We start from the raw sequence: 26,576 nt of genomic DNA on the forward strand, positions 1-26,576 counted from the left end.
AATTATTCCAGTTCTACTTCTGAATTAAAAGCAAGGCTGTTATTACTCAAGGGATGTTAGGCCTCACTGCTCTCTTGAGAAAACAAATTTGCTGTAATTTTATCTGTAATTTAGTACTGCTTGCGTGCAAATAGAGTCTACATTGTATAGAATATGAGGAAGAAGTAAGGGTTTGTTAAAACCATAAAACGGTTGGGTAACCATTATATTTCCAAAAGCAGCCTTATCAAAGTCACAGGTTAAGTAAAAAAAAACAAACAAACCACAAAAAACCAAACCCAACCCCCCCGATAAACAACAACCAACCTCCCCCCACAAATGAAAACATTTATTACATTAACCATCTAGTTTGAATTTGCTTCAAAGAAGTAAACTTTCTGTCTATATGGAGAATATGGCAAAATTGCAAGTTTCCCAAAGGTCAGTGAATAGAATTTGCCTTGACTAACAGCCCAGTCGAGAATGGCTGTGGTAAAGGCTGCTCAGATCTTTTTTCTGCAAGGTTTTTTTTTTTACTTTCTCACAGTAAATGTAGCAGAGCTTTGCTGTTCTCAAGTTCCACTTTCTTGAAGAATATGATGTCAAAATGCTTAAATACTGTTTCCCTTTTGTTGTTTGATTCTCGATGATCAGCATTTAATAGAAATATTGCTTAGAACCCTCATCCTGTATGCATAGGAAAACTTAGCCCTCGCCAGTGATGCTGTTGAGGCTGGTCCAAATCAGTCGAGTATTTTATTCTGTCAAAGTTCATTTTTACAACTGTGTGCTTGTTTACTGCCTTACATCCTGATTAGGCAGCAAATGTGCAAACTACTTTCTACATATTCTTGCTCTCTCTTTTTTTTTTTTAATGAAAAAAAATCCAATCCAGTTGTAGGAGTTTGATCTTGCTGATTAACAGAGGTAGAGTTAAGAACTTAATGTGGTTTCTAATTATTTGGCAGCTGTCATTAGTGAGTGACAATGTAGCTAATCCCTCCCGACGCACAAGCCTGCTCCTCCATTCTCCCAAAAGCAGCAGCAGCCACCTCCAGGCTCACTCTTAGCTGAAGCTGGGAGCAGGGAGTGCGTATCTGACCTAGGATCTGAACCTGGGAATCTCTGGTTAGTATGCTTCATTGCCTGTGGATCACGGCTCTCACCCTTCTGCTCCTTTTCTTACAATGTCTAATATGCCTAATTTAAATTAAATTATTTTAATTAAATCATTCCACTGTTTCTCACCATGCAACATAGTTAAGAGCTGTAGCTGGCAATGTTATAAATCAGGTGTCTCCCCTTGATTGGGTCAAAGTTAGTGAGCCAAAGATGACTGTGGATGCTGGCATAGGCAGAGCAAAAAGGGTATGTGAAAAGACTCAGCACTTAAACTAGAACTGAGAGACACAGCAGTTACTGTTATAAGCATCAGTAGTATTCCTGCTGGTATTTTTCTCTCAGCACTTGTCACAAGCACTGGGTTCACTGTTTGTGGGGAAGACAAAAGGCTGAGCAGGGAGTTTGTGGTTTCTGGATGGAAATAAAGCTCATCTTGGTTTATCTCTGATTTGAGCAATCCTGTCATTTGCCAGTCAGGGAGCGTAGTGAATTCTCCACTGCATCACCAGAGTTTTTCGTAGATAACCCCTCGACAGCTGATGACATTGTACTGTGGTACTCTGAGGCTTGTGTTTATTTTATTTTCTACAGACATCCATTCCTTCTCACATTTTTTTATTAAAAATCTGAATTAATCCCCTCCCTCAAGTTACACAGAGGCAAGTAAACAAAAAGCTTGAAGAATTCTAATGCAGGAGGAATGCTTTAAAACAAGGCTACCTATGTTCTAAAATGTGATTACTGACTAATTAAATTCTGTATCTGCCTTGCAATGACAAAGATAGCACTTCTTTGAGACCACTTTAAGATCTGGAAGGTAGAACCAACAACCCCACTTACCTCTGAAGTACCGGACTATCTGCTTGCTCTATAATGTATTTCACCTCTGCTGAGTTTTGATTTTTAGAACTGATAGTCAAATATAAAATATAAATTAGTTTAAAAATGACAGATTATTTCTGGGGCACTTTCAGTGTTCACTTTTATGATAGTTGCATTTTTTTTAAATTAATGCAGTTTTAAAATAATTTTAAGTTTCCCAAGACAAAGGAAGGAATGAGACATTGGATGCACAAACAAAAGCTTTATTAGTTTACGACAAGTAATCCATCTTTTTGCATTAGTGTAGCATTCTACCCCAGATTATTTTTCATAATTGATAATTTGTGAGTCATATATGTTATTTATTCTTTTATGGGTTTTTAACTAGTGAATAATGGCAAAGGTCATAGAGATTTCATAAAGGACATGGTTTTTGTTTTTTCAGTTTTGATTGCTGTTCTGAAGAATTTTGTGAATCTTTCAGAGAAAACCACAAAGAAAAAAAGTGATAGCCATTTTCCTGGAAGGAAGTTTATGCAAATACTGTTATAGGAATTCAAAGAAGAAATTAATTTTAGGACACACATGAAGCACCATAACAGGGTGAAAATATTTACCTAAATCAGTTGTGTTTTATGTAATAGTGATTAGTTTTAAAAGTTGGAAGTGTACGTATTGCCTATACATGCAGCAAAATTAAAAATTATATTTGCATGCGACTGAATAAATTTGATTTTTTCCCTATCAGAAATATTTTTGCAGTAGTTTTCCTTCTACCACGAAACTAGGGGGAATGATAAATATGTGCTATCTCCACTCTTTAGAAGAATTTAATATTGGTTACGAGTTGAGAAAATATAACAAGGGGGACAAAAAGTCTCTGCATTTAAAATATTAGAAAGCACCAAAATGGGATTATGTGTTCATGCATTAGTTTGTCACAGGGAAGTAATTAATAAAAGGATTTGGGCATTTCATATAAAATTTAGTTATCCTAATGAGAAAGCTACTAGGAACTTTTCCCTTTACTAATATTTCTCCCGCTACCCATGAACATTTTACCACTAACTGCTCACAGACTTTCTGATGCAATTGAAAATTGGGGGAACTGAATAAAATATGAATAAGTTCAATTAGTGGGAAAGGCAACTTGATATAATTTACAGACAACTACATAGGAGGTATAAAATATTTTTAAATTAATTAAATACTAATTTCACACTAAAGTTGTTATGAATTTCCTGCTACAGCTTGTGTGGTTTTCTCCTCAACAGTCATTTAAATGTACTCTGAACATTTTAATTATAATGACACATTTCTATAAAAAATATGATCAAGGACTATCTTCATAATTAAAATAGAATTGAACTCATTTAATTGTAATGTAAGTATATTATTATATGTAGAATATAATTATGATAATGTGTATTCTTTCCCCCTCCATTTCTAAAAATGAAAAAAAAAGAATAGGTTTTGGTAAAACTGTTCTTGAAATTTCATCCAAAAATCGTGAATAAACGAATATTTTGCAAAAAAATTTGTATCTCAGATGAGTAACAGTATCAGTAGGATCTTGTCCTTAAGAGATATTTTAGTTGCCTAAGAATAAAGCAAAAGATATGTATTGTTGCTGAACACTTTTTATTTCATTCTATGGCATACATCAATACCATTGGTTCTTTAAGGCTTTTTTTTTTCAGTTTTGACCAAAGCTTATGTTGTGTTTTTTTTTCTTTGTGATAATGTTTCTAGCCAAGCTGGAATTAGTTACTAATGTATTCTAAGTATTTCAGAAAAGTGCTTTAATGTAGATTATCTGTTCAACTGAGCCAGTAAAATAAGGCACTTTTTTAGCTCATCAGCTAATTGATTTTAAATGTCATAATTATTTGATACAAATAAAAATTTATGTGGACATTTACTCCCTAAGAGGAATTTAGCATTTGGACAAATGGACACAAAAAAGTCTTGTTTTAAAATTCCCCCTTTCGTAGCATGGCAGTGTTTTTAAAACTTACATAATTATACTTTGAAAGGATGCTGTCCTTTCATCACTATAGGTATAAAAAACACAGCTTTTCAGTACAGAACTGCTGAATCCTATCTCTGAAAGGAAAATATTTTGAATTATTACACTGTTTTATAATGTAAAATGCATTTATTAATATCTACCTTTTTATTTTCTGTTTTTATACTACTGTTGAAACTATTCCCCTTAAAAAAAGGAAAAGAAAGAAAGGATGTCAGAATTTTTTTGAAAGGCAGAATGTATTACTTTTGAATTGCATGGCTTGCCTGGGTCTTAGCCGAAGATATATACAAGAGAACTCTTCTGCTGCTGCTGTTTTCATTATCTGCTGGATGTATACTGCAGTGGTGTCTACAGTGTGGTGGGCACACCTTTGTTCCTAGAAGTTAACGAACTGAGCCTGTGCTTCTGAATTCATATCGTTAAGTTCAATTCAAATCACTAGGGCTGTCCGCAAGAGTAAATTTACACATATGCATAAGTATTTGCCCTATCTGACCTGCCTAGGGGAGAGAAAAATGTGTAAAAGACGCAGGGAAGAAAAAGCTTGCCCTTAGATTAATGCAACTTCCCAAGCATCTCTTCATTATCTCAAAAAAATTGGATAAACTGTTGGTTTTAGGCTAAGTAATTCTCTGTACAGTTGCACTGTATTGGATGAAGCTTTTTTTATACAAGAGATATAGGGTATATGCATATTTAATATGGTACAAATACTTCCTGTCTTGCAACTTTCTGTATTTGCAAGACCAAGCATTAATTGTGATCTTTGAATGTGATCTTTTGATAGTTATGCCAAGTTTATTTGTCAGCAAAAATATACCTGAAATATATGTGTCACAGGAGCATAGAGCTTTTTTAATGTTTGTCGATTAAAAAAAGAAAGCCTATTTTTCATGATCCTTTAAATTATTTAAAGAAAAAAAACGGAGAAAAATACAGACACCATTGTAAGATTTGTAATTAAATTATTAGAATAAAAATCTTTGGTATCATGGATTTTAAAAATTTTTGGTAAAACGTGCTCTTTAGCCTGAAATTAAGAGGTATTGAGTTTAGTGATAATGCTAGTTCTGTCCTATTTCCTGATAAAAATAGGATCCTTTTTCCTGTTTCTCTGCATGTCATTCTCCACTTAAGCCTGTAGGTAGCACCCTTGCATCACACAAAAATCATTGCCATTCCTGAGAGACAATTACTATTTAGGTGGTGAAGTCTTTACTGCTGCAGACCTCTAAATGTAGCTAGTATTATTTGCATAATTTCCAGACTTAGATGACAATATGTGATCTTAAAACAGCAGATCACTCTCATGAGGAACCTCAGAGATACAATGTTCTCTCATAATTATTTGTTTTAATGTACTGTCCGCATAATTCTTCGTTTCTGTTTCCAATTTTCTTCTCTGTTCTGCAAAATACATGACACTAGTAGTCTCTTTTATTAGCTGAGTAAGGTAAACTCTATTAATTTAACTGAACTCTGTTCATTCTTCTCACTGTGGACTTGATCCATAAGTTATACCAACCAGCAATTGACCCTAGAGTTGCTGACTACTGAGTTGGTGGTGATGGAGTTTCACTGAAACCACTGCACTGCAGGATCAGGCCACCTGAGGAGAATACCGACCTTGCTGTTAGTGCTGGGAAGGTGACCCGTTACCAGTGCTGCTATTACTTGCTTTTTCAACTTCGATATGCAATGTCAAAAAATTTTAATACATGCATTACTGTTAAATCTGAGGCAGTTCAGATAGAAAATTGTTTTACAAATAATTTTTTTCACCTCTCAGTATATGTTTCATAATATCATTGCTTATATTTCCTGAACCCAGTGATATCATACCATCTCTTAAAATGGCAGTTTGTTTTCCTTTGCAGTTGCTCTTCAGAGTCACATAATGCAGAATGTCTCTAGATTTATTATTTTTTTCTTAGGAGGTCGTACCAAAGAAGATGTGGTTATTGTTCTTACCCATGATCATAATGTGCTTAATAAAACTGTTGACATTTACTCGATTTTACTAAGATTGTGTTTAATTTTAGTAAGAGTCAGTAAGTAGGATATAACAAGAAAAAAATCATACAATGCTCTTATTAATGTACAAGTTAATGATTTTGTCTGTGTGCTGGACTGAGATATTTGAGAAGGGAACACTGAATGTCTGAGAGAGCCTCCCATGAGCAAACTGGTTTTTAGTCATATTGTCTGAATGCTTGGTTGTGTATTAGAAGATGCAAAGTGTGATGCAGGTGGGAGGGAACTAACCTTTGACTCACTGTAGCAGCAGAAAAAGATCCAGACTATCAGCATGGGAGTTTCCAGCCTTTCCATTTCTCACTAGAATAGAACACATTTTTTTTGTGGATGAGAGAGGCACAGATTGAATTCCCAGATGCACCAAGCCACTCTTTGTCTGGGTTGGGTTTTGTTTTGGTTTGGTGGGTGTTTTTTTAAAGCAAACCACCTCAGCTTTCAAATTGTTACAGGAACCCAAGCATTAAAAAAACAAAACAAAACAAAAAAAAACCAAAAAAAACAAAACCACCAAAAACCTGAGAAGAGAGTATTCTTTATTGGTTGTTTTGCCTTGGCAAATGCTATGTAGTTAACAAGGAAAGCTGACTTGTTTCTGCAGGCCCTGCTTCAATTTGTTGTGTCACTGTCCAAGTTAGAAAGGCACTTCTGTCCATAGCAAATGCTCATATCATGACTCATTAGACAAGGGAGTAATTTTCCAGCTCGGGGAGCAGGATGCCCAAAAGGAGGACCCCATTGTGACTGACTCTTGTCAAAGCAAAGCATATACTTGTATAGACCAGAGAAGGAAAAATGTTAGCATGGGTTTTTTCTACCCTGTTTTCTCTGTCTACTTTTTTTTCTGAGTGAACTGATTAGTTTTTAAGAGTTATTCAGAAGATGAATACTACATAGCTGTCACTGGGCATGTGGTACGACAGCAGTGCAGAACTTGCATTTCACAGATATCAATATCCTGGGAATGGTATCTTAAGAAAAAATAGGCATTTTCAATGTTTGAACTAATTTAAAATTTAACTGGTAATCTATTTTAAGATGTTCTGTTCTATGATGACATTCTAGCAATTAGATCAAACTCTTTTTCAGTATTGGGATGACTCAGTACATGTGAAAGTGTTTATCTGAAATATTCTTTCTCTTGGAGAAGAATATCTTCTATTATCAGGAAGGTCCACTGAGCAAAGAACATGTGATTTGTCACTGTCAAGATACAACATCAGATTTTCAAAGGAAAAAACAGCAATGCAATCATAAGCTTTCATGAAGCATCATAGTCTTGCTTTTAATGTATTTTTCATTTTGAAATCTGATGCGGATAAACATTATTGAAGTAGTGTTTTAGGGGATTACTGGTATTATTTGTTATATCATGTGAAAAACCCACAGCTGAATTCTGTTCTCATATGGCTACTTTTACATCAGGATTTCACCTGTGTTGGATTCCCCTCTTGCTTACACCGTTTTTGTATTGAGTTTAGGTATTTTGTTGATAAGGCTAGTTTGCAGGGGCAGACTGAGAGTGACGTCATTCTTATAGGGAAGGAAATATGACGTGTTTTAGCAATGGTACTTTGTTTCAGTTAGGCAGAGTCTAGCAGGTTCCAGAAGTCACTGCTTTCTGGATTCCTGAAAGTGGAAAGGCTGTGGCTGGGTTTCTACTACCACATGCGTTTCTGTGATTTATGTCTATTGTCCCAGCTAAGAAAGGAGTTTCCATTTCCTACTATTGGGATGCTGTTGCCTGAAGTTGTAGTGTAGTGAAATAAAGATGCAAGAGAAGAGAACTGAAGAGGCTTACAGCCAGTTCTTTGTGATCTGAAGTCTTTGATCTTAGTACAGTGGTTTTATAGTGGGATGTAAACACAGCTCTGTTTTTGGCTTTCTGCTCTCTGAAATAACTGGACCCTATCCGGTTAATTTTGTCTTTATAAAAGGAAGGTCACTAGATTTTTTTTAACCCATCTGTTTTGAGAAGTCTGTTATCTAAGAGCCCCTGCTGTAAAATATTCAACTATTTGAAAAACAACAAACAGTTTGGTTTGGAAATATCACAGATCTCACAGGTTACTGCAACTTGATATGTGAAAGCCTTTTCTTATACTACTGCTATCCAATTTTTTCTTAATCCATGGTGTTTTTGCAGAAGTTGTCATCTGTCTTCGGGGTGCAAAGATGCAATCCTACCAAAGACATCTTAAAAATTATCTTTTTTTTTCTGAGTGAATATAAATTTTAAATCTTGTGTTCCTGCTTTTAGAATCTTTCACCAGATATTTAATGAACTTTTAAACTAATCTGAAGTCTTCAAAAGAAAGCCAGTCAGCAGTGCTACCATGTTAGAACTTGTTCTGCTCACAGACTGGAGCAGAATCATTTTACTCTGAAGTGAAGTGTATTAACTTCTGCCAACCATCAGTGACTTTGCTACCCAGTTTTTTCATTTCTACAAGTAAAATATCTACCCATAGATGCAGAAATAACCCCGCCCTTTAGGTAACTTAAGGATAATCACAGTTAATGATGAAGTCGTTAGCAGAAAGGGCCTTTCCAAAATTGCTTTTTATAGTTTTAAACCTTGCTTTCTCTTATGTATAATGTGAAACATCCTCCTCTTACTTCTCTTTTACTGGGAAGATCAAATGGTCCTGCCACTAAAAAGTTTAGTTTAGTTTTTTCTCCTACTGGGATAACTGTTCTCTTTCAACCTGCTACCCACCACAGAATCTCCTTTTGTCCCCACATTGTTAACAGTACTTGCCCCAATGGGAAAGCACCCATTCTGTTGCCCATTTTCCTTTCTCAGACTGCTTATGATGAAGGAATATGTCGGCTTTCCTGACAAGAGAAAATGCCAGTAGTTGTTAGGAATTATATAAAGGATATGAAGTGAAATACAGCTAATGGCGAAAACAAGTAATGATCCCAAATTTGAGAACAGGAGATCAGAGTTTTGTCCCTGCCTGCCCTTGGACAGTCAACTCTGGCTTGAATTCTGATGGACTGAATTTGCTGGACCAAAGCTTAGGAGAGCTAGTTTCCCACTGTTTGCTGTTAGACTTTCAGAGCCACTTAGCAAATAGAAAATGACAGTCAACTCACTGTCAGAAAAGATGCCTGCTTGCTATGATAACAGTTTTGGAAAACAGGGCAAACGCAGTAGGGAATACACATTGCTCAGGCATCACCTAAACTCAAACTCCGTTACCTCAGTTAGCTGGGTGCTGGTTGTTCATGACCATCTGGAAATCTTCTTATTTCCAAACTGGAAGTTGCATAACTAAGGACCTGCACCCTAGGTGATGACTGGTCTTAAGGACAGAACCTCATAACTCTTGCTGGTTAGCTGTGATAAAGACCTTATAATTTATCCAGTGCTTTCCAAAAGTTATGTCTCTGGTTGTATATTTTAGTGCTTCATCTTACTGAACTCTGAAATTTGACATTTTGGGTGTAGGGAATTAGTTTTCTCTTTCAGAGTCGCATGTCTGTATTGGAAGATATCCTTTTTATTTAAAGAGGGTTGGCAGTATTTATATTTGTTTCGCTCTCTCATTCAGTAGGTAGTCTTGTTATCCTCTGCCTTTACCACAAATACACATCATACTTTCACATTTGCTGGGGTCTCAAGCCTGAAGTCAACCTCAGGCTTCCCATCCGTGCTGTCGGCAAGACAGCAGACTCAGTGTCAGATCCTGAGTGCAATGTTACTAAACCAAATGGAGATGCCTGGAGACATGGCTGTCACTGGCTCAGAGTCCAGCCATGCCTCTGTAGCCATTCTTCTTTGAGCAATACAAAGTGTGGAAGTCAACACCAGCTGAACACACACCAAAAATTCTGCAGATATCACTTCAGTTTTCCTTGGATACTTCTGTGGCCTGTCTTCAATTTTCATGCTTTGAAATCTTGCTTAAACCTTTTGTAGCTGTGTGAACCTCTTCAACTGTTTTTCCCCCATCTTATCTCTTTTATTACTCTTCAGTAGTATCTGTGAACTGTTCATAAAGTAACTAGACTCAAGTTAGCAGGCCAGAAATGCATGAAATTTTTGGAATAATTTCAGTTAATATTTGAGAGTAGTAGTGATAAGTAGTTGTGAACATTTGGAGATGTGCTTGCATGTCCTGCTTTTGGCATGATGACAGGTTGTTTTCTTTGTTTTTGTGTGCATGTGTTAAGAAAGTAGAAGTTATGAAATGGCATTGTGCTTTCTCCCATAATAAAGATTGAAAGGAAAAAATAATTGGGTTGGGGGAAAAGACAAGAAAAGGAAAAGAAAAAGAAAGACTTTGTTGTCTTATGCTAGGTGATTTCAGGCCAAGTTGTTTTCCCATATTGATTATATAATTTTTTAAAATAAAAATCACTTGCAGTGTAACTGGTAACTGGTTTCTACCAGGATTTTAAGTCACAATAACTTCTACCTCAGCAGCCAGTGTTGTTGGTAAAAGACACACTCTATTGACACAGGTTTACTTATTAAGTAAGGAAAAAAATCTTCATTGTAACTTGAAGCAGAGGCTATTAATTTAGACTTCGTCAAAAGCAGCTTTAAAATCAAGAAGAGGACTGTACCTTTTGGTTATTTTTTATAAAAAAAGTCGTAATGTCTTTAGGCTGTCTTGTTGTTCGCTAGAAAGCTAATCCATCAGGTGAATCTGGGTCTGTTTATATCACAACTACTTTAATTGTACCTTTCTTTTTTTCTTCCCTGTCTGTCTGAATGTTTAAAAACACCTTTTCTGTACAAGTCTAAGTGATGGAAGACCTAAATCAATCCTAAGTGGCAACCACTTCTCACAGTGTTTCGTGTGGTGGTGTGTTAATTAGCTGAAATAGATTATCCCCTGGTGTGTAGCATAGTGTTTGTAGTAACTTTCAGTGTGCATAGTTTGCAGTGGATTTAATGGTTTTTTTCACATACTGAGGCAAATTCTCAGTATGTCTTCAAATTTCTCTATGCGGGTGTTTTTTCTGAGCTAATCCTGACAGACTTTCCCTGCCAGATATGCCCATTTTTAAGAACAGTAGAACACTACATATGCAGGAACCTCTGTGCTTGGGGCTGTATGCAAATTTAATGCCCAGCTCATTTCTGTTTCTCTTACATGGATGACAGACATTTTAATAATAGCTTCCACGTTTCCCCATGGAAATTCCATTGTATTTCTGTATATATATGAGCGCATATGTGCATTTACTCTGTGTATGTGTTTGAATATGATACTGGGAACACCTATACTTGTAAATATGTTTTAGCCCTTGTTGTGATATAGATAAAATGTATGTGAGAAAGCTTGTGACAAGAATGCAGTCGTCAAACAGCTCTTTATTAGAGATGTAGCTAGATCCCAGAGAGACTTATCAGATACTAAAAAATAGGGTGGAAAATGTGATAAACAAGAAATTGACATTGAAAATAATTCTACAGCATTTGGGGTTTCATGGCTTCATAGGGTAGCAAGAAGCAAGAGCATAGAAAATAAGGTTTTGGTTTCTGATGTTTGAAGCAAGTACAGTCAGAGTAAATGGTATTCCAGCAACTGCAAATAGAGCTTTCTCCAGATGTGTCACAATCTTCATGACTAAAATGAGTTCTCTCAGGTGCAACAGGTTTTGGAAGAGCTGGGTGTAGCTGAAGAGCTACTAACTATTGTCTGCTTTTTAAAAGCAATACCCACAGTGTGAGTGCTTAGACACCAACATTTGTATATAGGCACTGAAATAGAAAGTGACTTGGCTGGCAGGGGTGCAGCACAGTGTATCCACGTTCCCTTCCTTATTCCTCTGTATGTGATTTTGTGTGTGCAGGCATGCCTCTCCCTGAAAGGAATTACATGAGGAAAGGATTACATCCTTATCCCAAATGGAACATAGGAGATGTACTTTTCCCCCAATCTCTGCAAAACCAGCTTTCAGTTATGCTGGTTTATATGTTTAAATTCAGGTTGTAGAAAAGTCACTCTTCAGAAGAACTTTGAAACAGAAATTCCAGAAATATGGGAAGATGTTTTAAAGATATTTTAATGTAGGGAATTCATACAAACAGTAAACACTATTTTACTATTTTTTATTTTAATAAGAATTCTTTTTTTCTGCATTTCATGGTCTACCTGTATGCCAAAGATATGTTTCCATAAATCTTTTCTTCTTCTTCTCCTCTAGTATAGTCATCATTCACACTGCATTTGGGGGCTTAAAAAGCCATCTTTATTGGCATACTATTTTTACTTTAGTATACTACTAAAAACTGATTCTACTCTTTTTTTTTCCTGCTTGAGGTGCAAGTGACAATTTCATGGTGGTAATGTGCAGAAGTGTTCAAAGATTGCCATCACAGTCAAGAAAAAGTTCTTGAAAACTAATAGTAAATATGTTCAAATATAAAAAATATACTGTAGAAGTAATTCAACCAATTACCTGTCTTTTCATTCTTAGAAATGAAATTGCTATTAATATGGAGAGATATAACTAAACCTATATGCAAAATATACATATATATAATATAAAAATTTTATTTTTCTCTAGCTTCTGACACTATCTGTTTTGGAGTGATATGAAAGAAAATTCAAGAAAGTATCTCATAATTGAGGTTTATTGAATATAAGATGTTATACCTTATCAATTTTAATGTTATTTCACAAATAATGAACACAACTTTGTTGCAGGAATGAAAGAAGTGATATAATTATCTGGTGAGATTTTGATACTGCCGTTATTTTTGTAACTGCACAGTTTCAAAACATAAACACTACATACAGCTTTCCAAAATGTCTGTTACTTTAGCATGTTTTTATACTTACTAGTGTTACTTCTCTTTTTGACTTCATTATATGCCCTCCTTTGTCTCAGATTGTATTTCTTCTGTTGTGTATTTTATCTTTCATAGTGCTGTATAATAAATCCCTACACCTTTAGTTCTCATAATGTGATTTGTAGTTGCTTTCCATAGTGAGTGCTTCCCAGTTATAAATCCACATTAAACAGCATGTATTTAAAAGTTTGATGATAAAGATGTGCGATGGTATGGAAGAAAATGTGATAACTTAAAATGGCCTGTGATTTCAAGAGCCTGGGAAACAGTCCTCTAGGCAGTACAGACGCAGAGGTGTAGCCATATCTTGTGTAATTGGAAGGTAAGGTAAATAACTCATGGCACACTGTCTCATGAAGTTTTCATACAAGTTTCCAAGTTTAACTACTGGCTAGTTAGCTGTAGATGCAGCATCAAAACAAACCCCTCTGACTTCTTAATATCGTCTTATACATTCTGAAATCATGTAGGAAGAAAGGATACTCTAATAAAGTGAAAGGAGACCAAAAGAAAATTTTCCAACCGTGTCTGTAAAATTAAGAGTTGTTTTCCTTTCAATAAGAGTAAATATTGTGTATCATTTTTACCCAGGCAAAACAAGTACAAAGTAGGAGACAGATTCTCTGCTTTGTCTCATTTCATAACTGTGCAAAGATGTAAATGGTCAAATGAGGTACTGAGGAATGTAACTTCATCCCATTAATAATATTACTAAATAATATATGTGTCCCAAAGGACCTATGTAAAAGGTGTAAAAATGTAATTAAAAAATGTCTGGAGAAAAGATTACTGTGCTATATAAATATATAATTATATCTGAATGTGTATATATATATAAAATTATTTATGCACGTAATGTGTATTCATCTCTTTCTTTGGAGCCCATTCATTTCTGTTTCAGGTTGGTATATGTTATTTTTGGTGCTCTAGCAAGTGTCTTTCAGCTATGGTGATTTCCATGTCACCAGTATTTAAAAAAAAGGAACTGTGGAAAAAGACACCAGTATGTCTTTACTGGTTAAATTACCCCAAAGGTTTTCAAAGACCCAGGAAGAAGTTTCATACTTTTAAAACGTGAAGAGAGGCTTTGGGAAGGGACTCTTGATAATTGTTTTACTTCTGGATGAACCTTACCGCCCTTTAACAAGGAAGACAGCTTTTGCGATTGTCTCAGATCTCCGTAGACTTTTGCCAGTAACTCGGACCCTCTTCTGGTTATACATCTGAATTACTTCTTTCTACCTTATATTTATTATTGATTATTTCCAAAGTGCTGTCTACAGTTAAAGTCCATCTGTAATTTTCTCAATTGCCTTTGACTTTGTCAGTCATAGCATTCTGGGGCTGAAACTTCATTGAGCTGTATTCAATGTAGTTGTGTGGTGTATTTGTTTCTGATTTACAGAAATTATATCCTTACCTTAAAATACTTGCAACCATTTTGACACTGTATTCCTGTGGTTTTAAATTTGTCAGGACTTAAAAAAAAGAGGTTCATTTCTGATATTGGTGTTTTACCTGTTGTTTTCTGCCTGTGCAAATATGGAAATGGCCCTAGCTTACACTAGCAGAAGTTTACATTGGATATTAGAAAAATTTCTTCAAGGAAAGGGCTGTCAAGCACTGGAACAGGTTGCCCAGGGCAATGGTGGAGTCACCATCTCTGGAGGTATTTAAAAGACATGTAGATATAGCACCTAGGTGCAGAGTTTAGTGGTGCACTTGGCCACAGTGGGTTAACGGTTAAACATGATGATCTTAATGGTCTTTTCCAACCTAAGTGATTCAGTGATTTTATATTGACCAGCTCCTGAAAGTTGCTCCGCCTGTGTATTGTGCTATTTTGACTCTGGGAGGACCAAGGTGCCCACCAACACCACTACATCACTGCCTATCACAGCTGGACAGGGGAGAAAAAATGTAACAAAAAGCTCAGGGTTTAAGATCACGGGGCAATAGCCATCATAAGTAAAAAAGATTCAGCTTGGGGAAATTAGTTGAACTTATTGGCAATTGAATATGAGTAGGATAATGAGAAATAAACCCAAATCTTAAAATACCTTCCCCCACCCCTCCTTTCTTCATGGGCTCAACTCCACTCCCACATTCCTCCTTCTCCCCTGTGGTGCACAAGGACCTTGGGGACTGTGGTCACTTCATCACATGTTGTCTCTGCCACTGCTTCCTCCTCAGGGGGAGAACTCCTTGCACTCTTCCCCTGCTCCAGCATGAGATCCCTCCGCAGTCCTCCACAAAGTTCTCCAATGTGAGTGTATTGGATTTGTGTGGCCAGGTTTTGATAGGCGGGGGGGACTACAAGGCAACTTCTGTGAGAAGCTGCTAGAAGCTTCTTCTATGTCTGGCTGAGCCAATGCCAGCCAGCTCCAGGATGGATCTGCCACTGTTCAAAACCAAGCCACTCAAATTATAGTAACACCTCTATAATAACATATTTAGGAAGGAGAAAAAAATGTTATTGCGCAGATGTAATTGCAACCAGGGAATAGTAAGTGGGAATATGTGAGAGGAACAGCTATGCAGACACCAAGGTCAGTGGAGAAGGAGGGGAAGGAGGTGCTCCAGGCGCCGGAGCACCTGTGGTCCGTGGTGAAGACCTTGGTGAAGCAGACTGTCTTCCTGCAGCCCATGGAGGACCATGGGTGTGCAGAGATCCACCTGCAGCCCTTGGAGGATATCCATGCTGGAGAAGGGTCCTGGTAGGAACCTGCAGACCCATGGAGAGAGGAGCCTATACTAGAGCAGGTTTCCTGGTAGGACTTGTGACCCTGTGGAGAACCTACATTGTGACAGGCTATGCCTGAAGGACTGCACCCCGTGGAAGAATGACCCATGTTGGAACTGTTTGTGGAGAGCTGTTGCCCATGGCATGGACTCATGTTGGAGAAATTCATGGAGGACTGTCTCCCATGGGAGGGAGCCCACACTGGAGCAGGGGGAAGACTCTTCTCCCTGAGTAGTGGCAGAAACAACCTGTGATTGTGTTGGTTTGAACTGCCATAACCCCTATTCCCTGTCTCCCTATGCCACTGGTAGGGCAGGAAGTAGAGCTCGGGAAGGTGTTCTTAAGATTTATTTTACTTCTCATTATCCTGCTCTGATTTTGTTAGTAATAAATTCAGTTAATATCCCTAATTTGAGTCTGTTTTGCCCAGTATTCAGTGGGTGATCTCTCCTGGACCTTATCTCAACTCATGAACTCTTCATTATGTTTTCTCTCCTCTGTCTAGGTGTGGAGGGGAGTGATAGAGTGGCTATGGTGGGTGCTTGGCATCCGACCAGGGTCACTACGGTGAGTCCTTCCCATATGGGCTGCAGTTCTTCACAAACTGCTCCAGCATGGGTCCGTTGCCTTGCTGTCCTTCAGGAACAGATTTACTCCTGCATGCCTTCCCTGTGGGGTCACATGTCCTGCCAGTAAACATGCTCCAGCATGATCTCATCTGTCCATGTGGCTACTGGACCTGTAGAAGGCTTCCTACAGAGCCACAACCTTCTTCAGGGATCCAGCTGCTCTGGTGTAGGGTCCTCCATGGACTGTTGGTGGATATCTGCTTCACTGTGGACCTCCATGGTTTTCAGGGGAACAACCTGCCTCACAGTGGGGTGCAGAGGAATTTCTGCTCCAGTGTCTGGAGCATTTCCTCCCACTCCTTTTTTGTTGACCTGGGTGTTTGTGGAGTTGCTTCCCTCACATATTCTCACTCTTCTCTCCAGCTGTGGTTGTACGGGGGTTTTTTTCCCCTTCTTAAATATCCCAGGGGTGCTGCTGCCATCACTGATGGGCTCAGCCTTGTCCAGCAGGTCCATCTTGAAGCCAGCTGGCATTGGTGCTATTGTAGGTGAGTGAAACTTCTGGCAGCTTCTCACAGAAGCCACACCTACAACCTCCCCACTACCAAAACCTTGCCACACAAAACCAGTACCATGTGTTCATCTGGCTGCCATCTCCTTCTGCAGACCCTTTTCTCCTACCAGCAGCCTTGGTGCTCTGTTCTGAAGCACCGAGGGCTGCAGATGGTCCTGTGTGGGGGCGGTACACATGCAGAAAATGGTGAATAGAAAATCCCGTGTGTTTTTGTTCTCCTTTCCAGGCAAATGAAAGGAATCGAGATCCTGATTTGAAGCTAGAGCTTTTTTGGGAAGGAAGGGTAGTGATGTTAATGTCGAGTGCCTGTGGATAAGAATAAGGGGATAGGCTAACAAGGCTAACAAGATGAACATTCTGGTGGGAGTCTTACAGACCACCCAACCAGGATGAAGAGGCAGATGAAGTATTCTGTAAGTGACTGACTGACATTTCATGATCGCCATCCCTTTTTGTGAGGAAGACTTTAGCTTGCTAGACGTTTGCTGGAAGCTCAGCACAGCAGAGAGGAGACAGTCTAGGAGGCTCCTGGAATGTGTGGAAGATAACTTCCTGGCTACAACTGAAATTTTATTTCTGTCCCTTTAACTCTCACAGTTGGCAGTGTTGGTTTTCCTACAACCAAACAATTTACTTTATCAAAGGTTGCACTTCCTAATATCCTAATGGTCCTTTTATTTTGATGGTTTTGTTTTTCTGTCATATTGATGAAGATGAGCCCAGTTTAAACACTTGGAAGGTTTAAGTAGTTCACATTCAGGATTTTTTAGCATAAGTGACTTTTCTTTTAAAAAAAAGTTAGTTTTCTACTTTGCATTCAAAAAAGCAAGTCTGCAAGTCTTATATTTTCCAGTACTTGGGTAATGGTGTCTATTCCTACCCTATTAAAGTTTTTATAGTGTTTTCTTAAAGTGTTAAGTGGTTTTCCTTCATCTGCAAAAGTAGATGAGTGAGCAGATTAAGAAAAAAGTTAATTTTGAGTAAGCAGATTAAGAAAGAACCATAACATTTGGAACAACTTCCGTATAGATGTCTGGGGACTAAGTGTTTTGCTTGGACTACATAGTGGATGTACAGTGAAGCCATTCTAATTCAGATGAAGAAGGTACCAAATATTTTTCCCTATATGTAGTTTAATAACTTTTGATGGACAATTTACAGTCTTCAGGAATATGGGAGGAACAGGAGGCTGGTTCAAAGTCCACCAGTCTCTCAAGTTATAAGAAAGGAAAGGGGAAATAACATCATTTCATTCTTGGATTATCTAAAGAAATTACATTTTTCAAACTGCCTACAAAATGAAGATAAATGTGAATATGTAGATCTCTGGTTGTATATGATCTTTTTCAGCACAACATAGTTTAAAACTGTACAGAGCTCTTTAGCTCACCGTTCTATTACACATAAATAGCTGCAGTTATCTAGCAGGATCCATGTTGTGATTTTGCACTTCTCCCAAAGTCAACACTTTGGATTTTTCTTCTAAAGTGACATGTACATTTACACTTTCAACAGTCCCACCCTCATAGCAGTGAAATTGTAAGAGGAGAAATCTGCTAGATTCTGAATTTTTGTGTAAAAAGAACATAAATATAAATTTGTGACAGATCTGTGTGTGCAAAAAAAGTTTAAATAGTTATGTGAAATGTACTTTTTAGAAATATCTTTCATAGTATGACACCTCCAACAGAAATGGCGTGTGTGGTTCTGAAACAGCCAATGTTAAGGAATTTTGAAATTGGAAAGGATGAGATTGAATTCCAAAATGGGAAGAGGTATCTTCAGTGGGGAGAGGCCCAAAGTGAATCTATTTTAAAAAACCCAGAGTAAATTTGGGCAGTTAGAATTACAAACAGGCTGGAATCTTACTCCTGATGACTACCCATCTCAGCAAAACTGAGCTAAAAATAATAGGTCAATCTAAGTGTTATGTATTAAACCAAAACAGAATCTAGGCAAACTTGATATCCACAAGCCCATGAGTGCTCAGAGAGCTGGCAGACACCATAGCGGGGCCACTCACAATCATCTTTGAAAGGTTGTGGTGATCCGGAGAGCTGCCTGAGGATTGGAAGAGAGCAAATGTCTACCTAGTCTTTAAAAGGGGCAAGAAGGAAGACCTAGGGAAATATCGTCCAGTTAGCCTCACCTCAATCCTTGGAAAGGTGATGGAGCGCCATCTTGCAGATGATGGAGAGCAGTGGATTTTGTCTACCTTAACTTCAGTAAGGCTTTTGACACTATCTCTCACAATATCCTCATAGACAAATTCAGAAAGTGCGGACTGGATGAGCAGACAGTGAAATGGATTGAGAACTGACTGATAGGCAGATTCCAGAGAGTCCACAGGATCCACTTGCAGGCCTTTCACTAGTGGTGTCCCCCAAGGTTCAATACTGGGCCCACTGTTGTTTAACTTATTCATCAATGACTTGGATTAAGGAGTAGAGTGTTCCTCAGCAAATTTGCTGATCGCACAAAGCTGGGAGGAGTGGCCAGTAACCCAGAGTGCTGTGCAGCCCTTCAGAGAGACCTCAGCAAGTTGGAAAAATGGGCAGAAAAGAACCTTCTGAAATTCAACGAAGGCAAATGCAGGGAATGCACCAATACGGGTTGAGGACTAACCTGCAAAGTAGCTCTGCAGAAGAGGAGCTGGGGCCCCTGGTGAACAAGCTGTCCATCAGCCAGCCGTGTACCCCTGTGGCTAAGAAGGACAATGGAATCCTGGGAAGCATTAGGAAGAGCATTGCCAGCAGGTCAAGGAAGGTGATCCTGACCTTCTGCTCAGCTCTAGCGAAGCCACATCTGGAGTGCTGTGTCCAGTTCTGGGCTCCTCAGTACAAGAGAGACATGGAACTCCTGTAGCGGGTCTAGCAAAGGGCACCAAAGATGATTAAGGTACTGGAGTGTCTCTCTTATGAGGAGAGGCTGAGAGAGTTGGGCCTGTTTAGCCTTGAGAAGAGATGACTGAGAGAGGACCTCATCAGTGTCAATGAGTACCTGAAGGGAGGGTGTCAAGAGAATGGATCCAGGTTCTTCTCTGTACTGCCAGGCAATAGGACAAGAGGCAACAGGCAGAAAATTATGCACAGTAAGTTGCATGTGAACATGAGGAGGAACTTCTTTACTGTGTGAGTGACTGTCTACTGTAGCAGATTGCCCAAAGAGGTTGTGGAGTTTCTCGCACTGGAGATATTCAAGAACCATCTGGTCACAATCCTGTGCAATGTGCTCAAGGATGAGCAGGGAGTTTGGACCAGATGACCCACTGTGGTCCCTTTGAACCTTACCCATTCTGTGATTCTGTGAAATCAACCTGGGGACAGTCATTAAAAGTACTTTTTTAGTTGGAGACCAAGACTGTAGAACAGTCTTCTAGGTACTGTCACTTACACAAAGACATGGGTCATTCAGTAGACAGTTAGCTATTGTTCAGAAAATATGGTATTAAGATGGGATGGAGGTTCAGTGAACCTAGTAGCCCCATTCTCAGACATGCCTTTGATGTAATGTATCCTAGTTGGTCATTTGTCATTTGATGCCAGGTGTTATTGCTCATAGGAAAAATACTATCAATTCCTCTTAGTTTGTCAGCATTTTAGCAGTCTGACAGAACAAATCCATCTTTAAGAGCCCTGTGAATGGCAAGAGGCTGCGTGTATGGGAATTACCTCAATGAACCATATTTGCCCTTCTAATTTTATCTTGGATACTGACTACACAGCTCAGAAAGTCTTAAGTGAAGGGGAAATAAATGACCCAAGAGATTCCACATTTTGTAAATATTTTTGGAGGGTGTAATTTTTATTTCCACCCAACTTTTGCCATTGATTACACTAGGAACTGGTTACAGCAATACAAATTTTGTATCCTTAATCCATGTGCTGTTTAAAGTGGCACTGCATTCATGCTCTGAGGTTTGCATTGTTGAAGTTGTTGGCATTCTGAAGTAAAGTTTTTAGTACTTCTAGAAAATGGTTGTGAAACATCTGTTAGAAATTGTAAAGAAAAAAGTAAAAAATTAAATGAAAATTTTCAAACTTTTAACTGGAACATTTTGTTGGTGCTGACAGTCTTATAGAGGAGCAATGTACATTATGATGTGGTTGGAAAATGGTGTCATCAGTAACGTTGTTCTGGCTGTAGGTGTGTTTCACAAACAAACTGGGTGAATTGATGCACATCATGTCAGAATGGTTTCTGTAGTAACTACTGGTACATCATGTTTAGATGAAAGGAGTGAGATGAAATAGAACCTTGGGTTTGTTGTACAGATTATCAACATGGAAAAACCATGACCAAAAATGTCCTACGTGGTAAGAAATATTTTTTTTTGTATGTTCTTCTACATATGGGACCCAAGTGCTTTAATGAGTGCTACCGTAGGTCTTTCAATACATCAGAATACATCAAAAACCCCATTAGGGCTGGCATTAAATTAATACTTCATCTATTCGGTTAAGATGGTGTTTTACTTGTCATGGAAGTATCTCCACTTTCTCTATGAAATAAATAGAAAGAATGATTATAAAAGTGTAAATTGCAGTGAACGCAATTCTTCTAATTCCAACAAAGAGGAAAATTAGGGCAAATTAGGAAATCCCATGAGTTTGTTTCTGAGTTAAAGGAAAAGTTCTTAGAGCATAAAAAATACTAATTATTCTGTTTTTTCAGATTACCAAGATCTTAGGTGTTTTAAAAAGATAACCAACATAAATCCAAGGTTGGACTGGAAATCTGTCAAAATAAAGCAAGTGGGAATTATGTGATTTTTTTTCTGTATTTTTTTTACACATTCAATGCTTCTGCTATTTTCAATTTGACTTTTACCTGTGTACAGAAAAATGGAGTAACAGATCATGTGTTTGAAACTGAAATTTTTCTGACTCCACCTTCTCCTGGCAGTCAGGTAATTGAAACTAAAATTGCAAGACTTATGAGAAGAACTGTGGAGGATGCTTTAGAGTATGTTTAAAAGGCATATTTCTTTCAGATTTACCTGAATGAAGGCACTGCATTTGGATTGAATTCCCATAAGTGTTTACAATAATACTACTTTGTTTGAGATCTGATATAGCTGAAAGAAATGCTTCCTTTTTAATTTTTTTTATTAGAAGTGTTGTACAAGACTAGAGGAGCTGTGATTGCTAGAGGTAACTGACTACTTTTGTAATGGAAGAAGCTGCTGTCTCTCCAAAGTATAATACAAAATACTATTATTTGTATATAATACAAAATGTTTCCAAGTGTTTGGTGGTATAAAACACCATGCAGGATTTTACTGTCCTTAAAACCTGCAGTACTTGGTAGACAGTCTGTACCATGCAGATATGTGGGTTATCTCTCATTCTTTCTAGTCTTGTGAGAATACATACAAAGGATAAAGCCTCAGGTAATACAATTGTCCTTTTAAGCTTAAAGGGTAAATGGATGATCTTGATATTAAAGTGTAGTATTTGGAGCTGCAGACGTCATCTGTTTGTGATAGTGCCAAAATACTGTGCAGCCAACCTTTGTGTTTCCAGGGTAATCAAGAGATTGGTCAGGAGTATAAAGGCAAGGATATAGGTAATACGTAAATGAGGCTGTAAGAATGTTCTGTGGAAATGATCAAAGACACGACTTGAAGAGGAGACTGCAGCATGAATGGTGTGCCTCATGTGAGATGATGGCAGTGGGGGATGACCATGTCTTGCCACACTGCCCATCACATTACAGCTCGTGGCTCTGGGTGCTGCCACTGCAAATCTCTGGTCCACCAAACTCAGGCATTTCTATTTTTCTTGGAAACTTCTCAAACAAGAATTCTTGCAGTCCTCCCTTGTCATGTCCTCTGCTCTCTCCTGTACCTGAGGATGGGGTCAGTGGTTCCTGTGAGGGATAATTCTTTTTTTTTTATGTACTCTTCTCTGCTAGCAATCAAAACAGAAACAAAAGGAAAAAAGGAAAATAACTGGGAAAAACAGGGGTTAATACTGTAAAGTCTGTGGGTGCAAAGAGGATTTTGTTAAAAGTGAAATGAGATTGGGTGGAGGTAGATAAAAAGAAATCTGAAATAATTGTTTTGTAGAATATGGCCTTTCCACATAGGCAGAAATCTTTCTCTTCACTTCAGTCTGAAGATAGTCAAAAAGAGAATCTCATCTCTTAATTAGAAAGAAAAATACTCATCAAACACATCTCATCACTGGAAAGCTAATGATTCACAGCTGCTAGTCTGAAAGGGCAGGCTTTTTTTCTGAACAGTAGGAAGCGTTAATCATTTTGGATGAGATTTCCTTTTAAAATATACTGTAGTTTTCAAAAGAATAGGATATTCAATATCCTAACTTAAATTATTTTTTGAAGTGTTGTACACCAGGGATAGTGTCATGTGTCTCCCTGAATGATCATTTAATGCAAGTGTCGCTCACTAAGAGTATCAGCTGATGTGATGTTGTAAATGGCCAGTTCATGCCTGTGACTCTGAAAATCTTGATCTCATGGGGGAGAAGAAAAAGTCCTTTCTTATATTCTTCTGTGTAGGAAATGGCAGCTATATTAAACTGTAACCTTTGAGACTCCCACTCCTCTCTTAAAATAGTTAGCTTGCTTCAGTAGTGATGAGGATCCTTTTTTTAGACAGAGTTAGAGCCATTATTTCCTTAGAAGATATCATGCCAGATACAGTCCACGTTCCAGTGGATGCTTTATAGGCATGGGCAACTCGCAGAACTGTCCCTTTGTGCTTGTTCCTTAGCTTTTCTGGTTTGGGGGTTTTTTTGGTTAGTTGTTTCTTTTTGTTTGCTTTTGGAGGCTTTGTATGTTTGTTTTGGTTTTGGTTGTTTATTTGTTTCTGGCCTATACTTGTTTAAGGGATGGATACATAGGTTTACTTCTCCATCATGCATGAAGGTTTCTACATACCACTTCCCTTCTTCTCTTTCTCCCCAGCTATCAGGCCTTTTATGTGTAAGAACCAAATCCCTGAGTTTTCTTGATGTTCTGCACCAGATTTTGGGTTTGCTCATGTTTACTTAAAGGTTTTGTCTGATACCGGAAATCTGCTTGTTTTCTCCATTTGCATTTCATGAGTGCATTTCTTGTCTGGGAAGGATAACGAGACCATTTGTTTTGCAATGGCATCACTGTGCAGGTCTCACACAGAACGCATCTCATTTTTGTTGCACTGTTTTACTAGTGCCTGGCTGAGACAGGTGCCTAAAAGGAGGAACTGGTAAAAATTCAGCTGGACTAGATGGAAATTAAGGTGGCAGATCAGGGAAATCATCTTCAGGAGACGGCAGGTGTAATATTCATGCTTTTGAAAGGTATATCCATACAAGTTTTAAAGTGGTAATATCTTAATATAATTTTTTACTGGCCCTCAGAGTATAGTACTATAAGGAATTAATACCATTAAAGATCATTTGGCACTTAGAAGCTTCCAGTGAGAAGTGCTTGGATGAGAATTCATTGATATTCTGGAGTATAGGGTACATGATGACCGTGTTCCTCATTCTCCTGTCAGATCCATATTTCCTGAGACTGTGTAAGTTGTTAGCTTCTTTTCTCTCTGGAGATGGGGATTGAATAGTACTTCATTTTCTTTCCATCTTTTTAACCAAAGTTCAGCTTGGACCGTAAGAAAGACTATGCATTGCCATTTATCATCAGGTAATCTCTAGTGTTTGCTTTTCTAATACTTGGTACTGTTTGCTGGCTTCCAGAGCACCCTTTGGTGTGCATACATTATTAATTCAGGGCATTTCTGGGGTTGAAGCATGCAATATTTTTTGCTTTTCTTTTGAGACATGAAATCTGTTATAAGTTTGCTACATCAAATTTACCACTTTTCTGTAGATAGCAAGCTCATAGAAGAGCTCTTGAATTCCATGGGCTCATTTGCTTTTTCATTACCAGTTCTAACAGATTTCCTTTTAAACTAAACAACCTAAAAAAGGCATTTTTCTTTCAAATGAAATACTGTTAGAAGTGCCAATATACTCTTGTGAGTCATACACACTGTATGTTCAGTTCTTTTCAGTATTTATCATGTTTGTCTTGCAGTTTCATAGGACTTTCATATACATAGCACTCAGTGGTAGAAAGTACAGGGGTGAGGTAAATTAGCTGATCTTGAGAGAGAAGATTACCTAAGATATAGGGTTTTTTTTCTTCTATGCAGCAGCTTAAGTTTGATAAGAGCATTTTGTTTGTTTTAATTCCAAACAAAAAACCAGCAGAAGACGAGTGAAATCCCAATTTTATTCTTATTCAGCTTTATATGCATCTTGTGACTGATTTGGGAAAATGACCCACGTTTTAGTTAATCTGAAAAAAAAGGTAGTGCTTTAGGTTTGCAAGTTTTGTGACACTACAGCCTCCTTCATTTTAGTAGGTATTAAAAAATACAAATATTCAAAAGCTTAACTATTTGGATGGAGAAGGCTTATTAAGATTTAAGGATGTTTATCCAGCTGTGGTACATAGTGTGATTTGCTCTGACTTTTTTTTTTTTATGGGAAGAAAACAAACCTTAGTAATGACTACAGCTGGGTTTTAAGCTGTAGGGGGGGAGGTGTTCATAGGAAATTGGAGATAAAAATTGTTTTTGTTTGACCCTATCCAAGTGAAATTATTTTTAGTTCTTTCCTGGAAACCATGAATTTTGTAGCAGCATCAGTAGAGGACAGTATCTAGACAGCAGTGTATGGAGCTAGTAGTGCAGATGGGTTTCTCCTGGTGTGCAATCCCTGTTTGGGCCCAATACTAAAGAGCAACCCAAGTTATTTAGGTGCACATCTCTGGGAGATATAACCCAATCAGATTTCTGGCAGCCCCTAGTCGTGGAGCACTTGAACTGTTTTGGGAAAACACTGCAGCAAATTAAAGCTTTCAGAGGGGTGGACTTATTTGACTTCTCATCATTTTTTTAAATCCCATTTTTTATGAGTCTGTGGTCATTTCAGTTTTGCTATGCTTTCATTAAAATGGTTGTACACTTTCAACTTTTTCTGTGATTTTTTTACTAGTTTTCCATGCAAAAGATTTTTTCAGATCGATACTTCTGCTTGTTTGTGTGCCATTACTATGCCATGACCATGTTCTTTCTTCTAAACAGTAAATTAATTTTTATTCACTCCTGTGCCAACTTTGCACTGCTACAGGATTGTTTCAAAGCTAAAACCAGATTCACTGGCATGTTGAGGTCTTCTTTAAATTAATCACATTCCTGTGACCTACAAGAAAGATGGAGAGGGATATTTTATGAGGGTATGTAGTGATAGAACAAGGAGTAATGGCTTTAAACTGAAAGAGGGTAGGTTTAAATTAGTTACAAGTTATAAGTTATTAATTATTAGTTATAATTCTTTACTGTAAGGGTGGTGAGACACTGGAACAGGTTGCTCAGAGAAATTGTGGTTGTCCCATCCTTGGAAGTGTTCAAGGCCAGGTTGGATGAGGCCCTGACCAGCCTGGTGTGATGGAGCGTTTCCCTGCCTATGTCAGGGAGTTTGGATCTGGGTGATCTTTAAGGTCCCTTTCAACCCAAGCTATTCTGTGGTCCTGTGATTCGTGAAAATAACTAATTTTCTGAGAATGTAATCTTATTTTTATGCTGTTTTGCATTTTTTTGTCCACAAAAGCATTGTTTTATGAGAGAACAATTAATATTCTTCTTCGACCATACTACATAATTTTTTCTTTTCCAAGAATTAAGGTAGGAAGCAATGGGAAGTGTAGCAGTTGTTTCATGCAGGTAAGTGTCAAGTCAGCAAAGTGGTTAAACAACTTTCCTGTTTGAGGAGAGGTGGGTTTTTTTTAGAATTGTTTTAATTTATTGGTTTTAACTGTGCGAAAGAGTTTAATGTAATGCTGATCTGAATCACTTTTTTTTCCTG

The 26,576-nt window shown here is 37.8% G+C and overlaps 1 protein-coding gene across 6 annotated transcripts in view; it reads left to right on the plus strand.

Annotated features, from left to right (window-relative positions):
* MCTP1 (multiple C2 and transmembrane domain containing 1) overlaps nt 1-26,576 on the plus strand; it is a 188,455-nt gene that overhangs the window by 103,408 nt on the left and 58,471 nt on the right. The gene's annotated exons all lie outside the window — the stretch shown is intronic.

This window comes from Manacus candei, unplaced genomic scaffold (genome assembly GCF_025592945.1).
Source record: "Manacus candei isolate 608988 ecotype Guabito, Panama unplaced genomic scaffold, ASM2559294v1 h1tg000027l, whole genome shotgun sequence".
NCBI lineage: Eukaryota > Metazoa > Chordata > Aves > Passeriformes > Pipridae > Manacus > Manacus candei.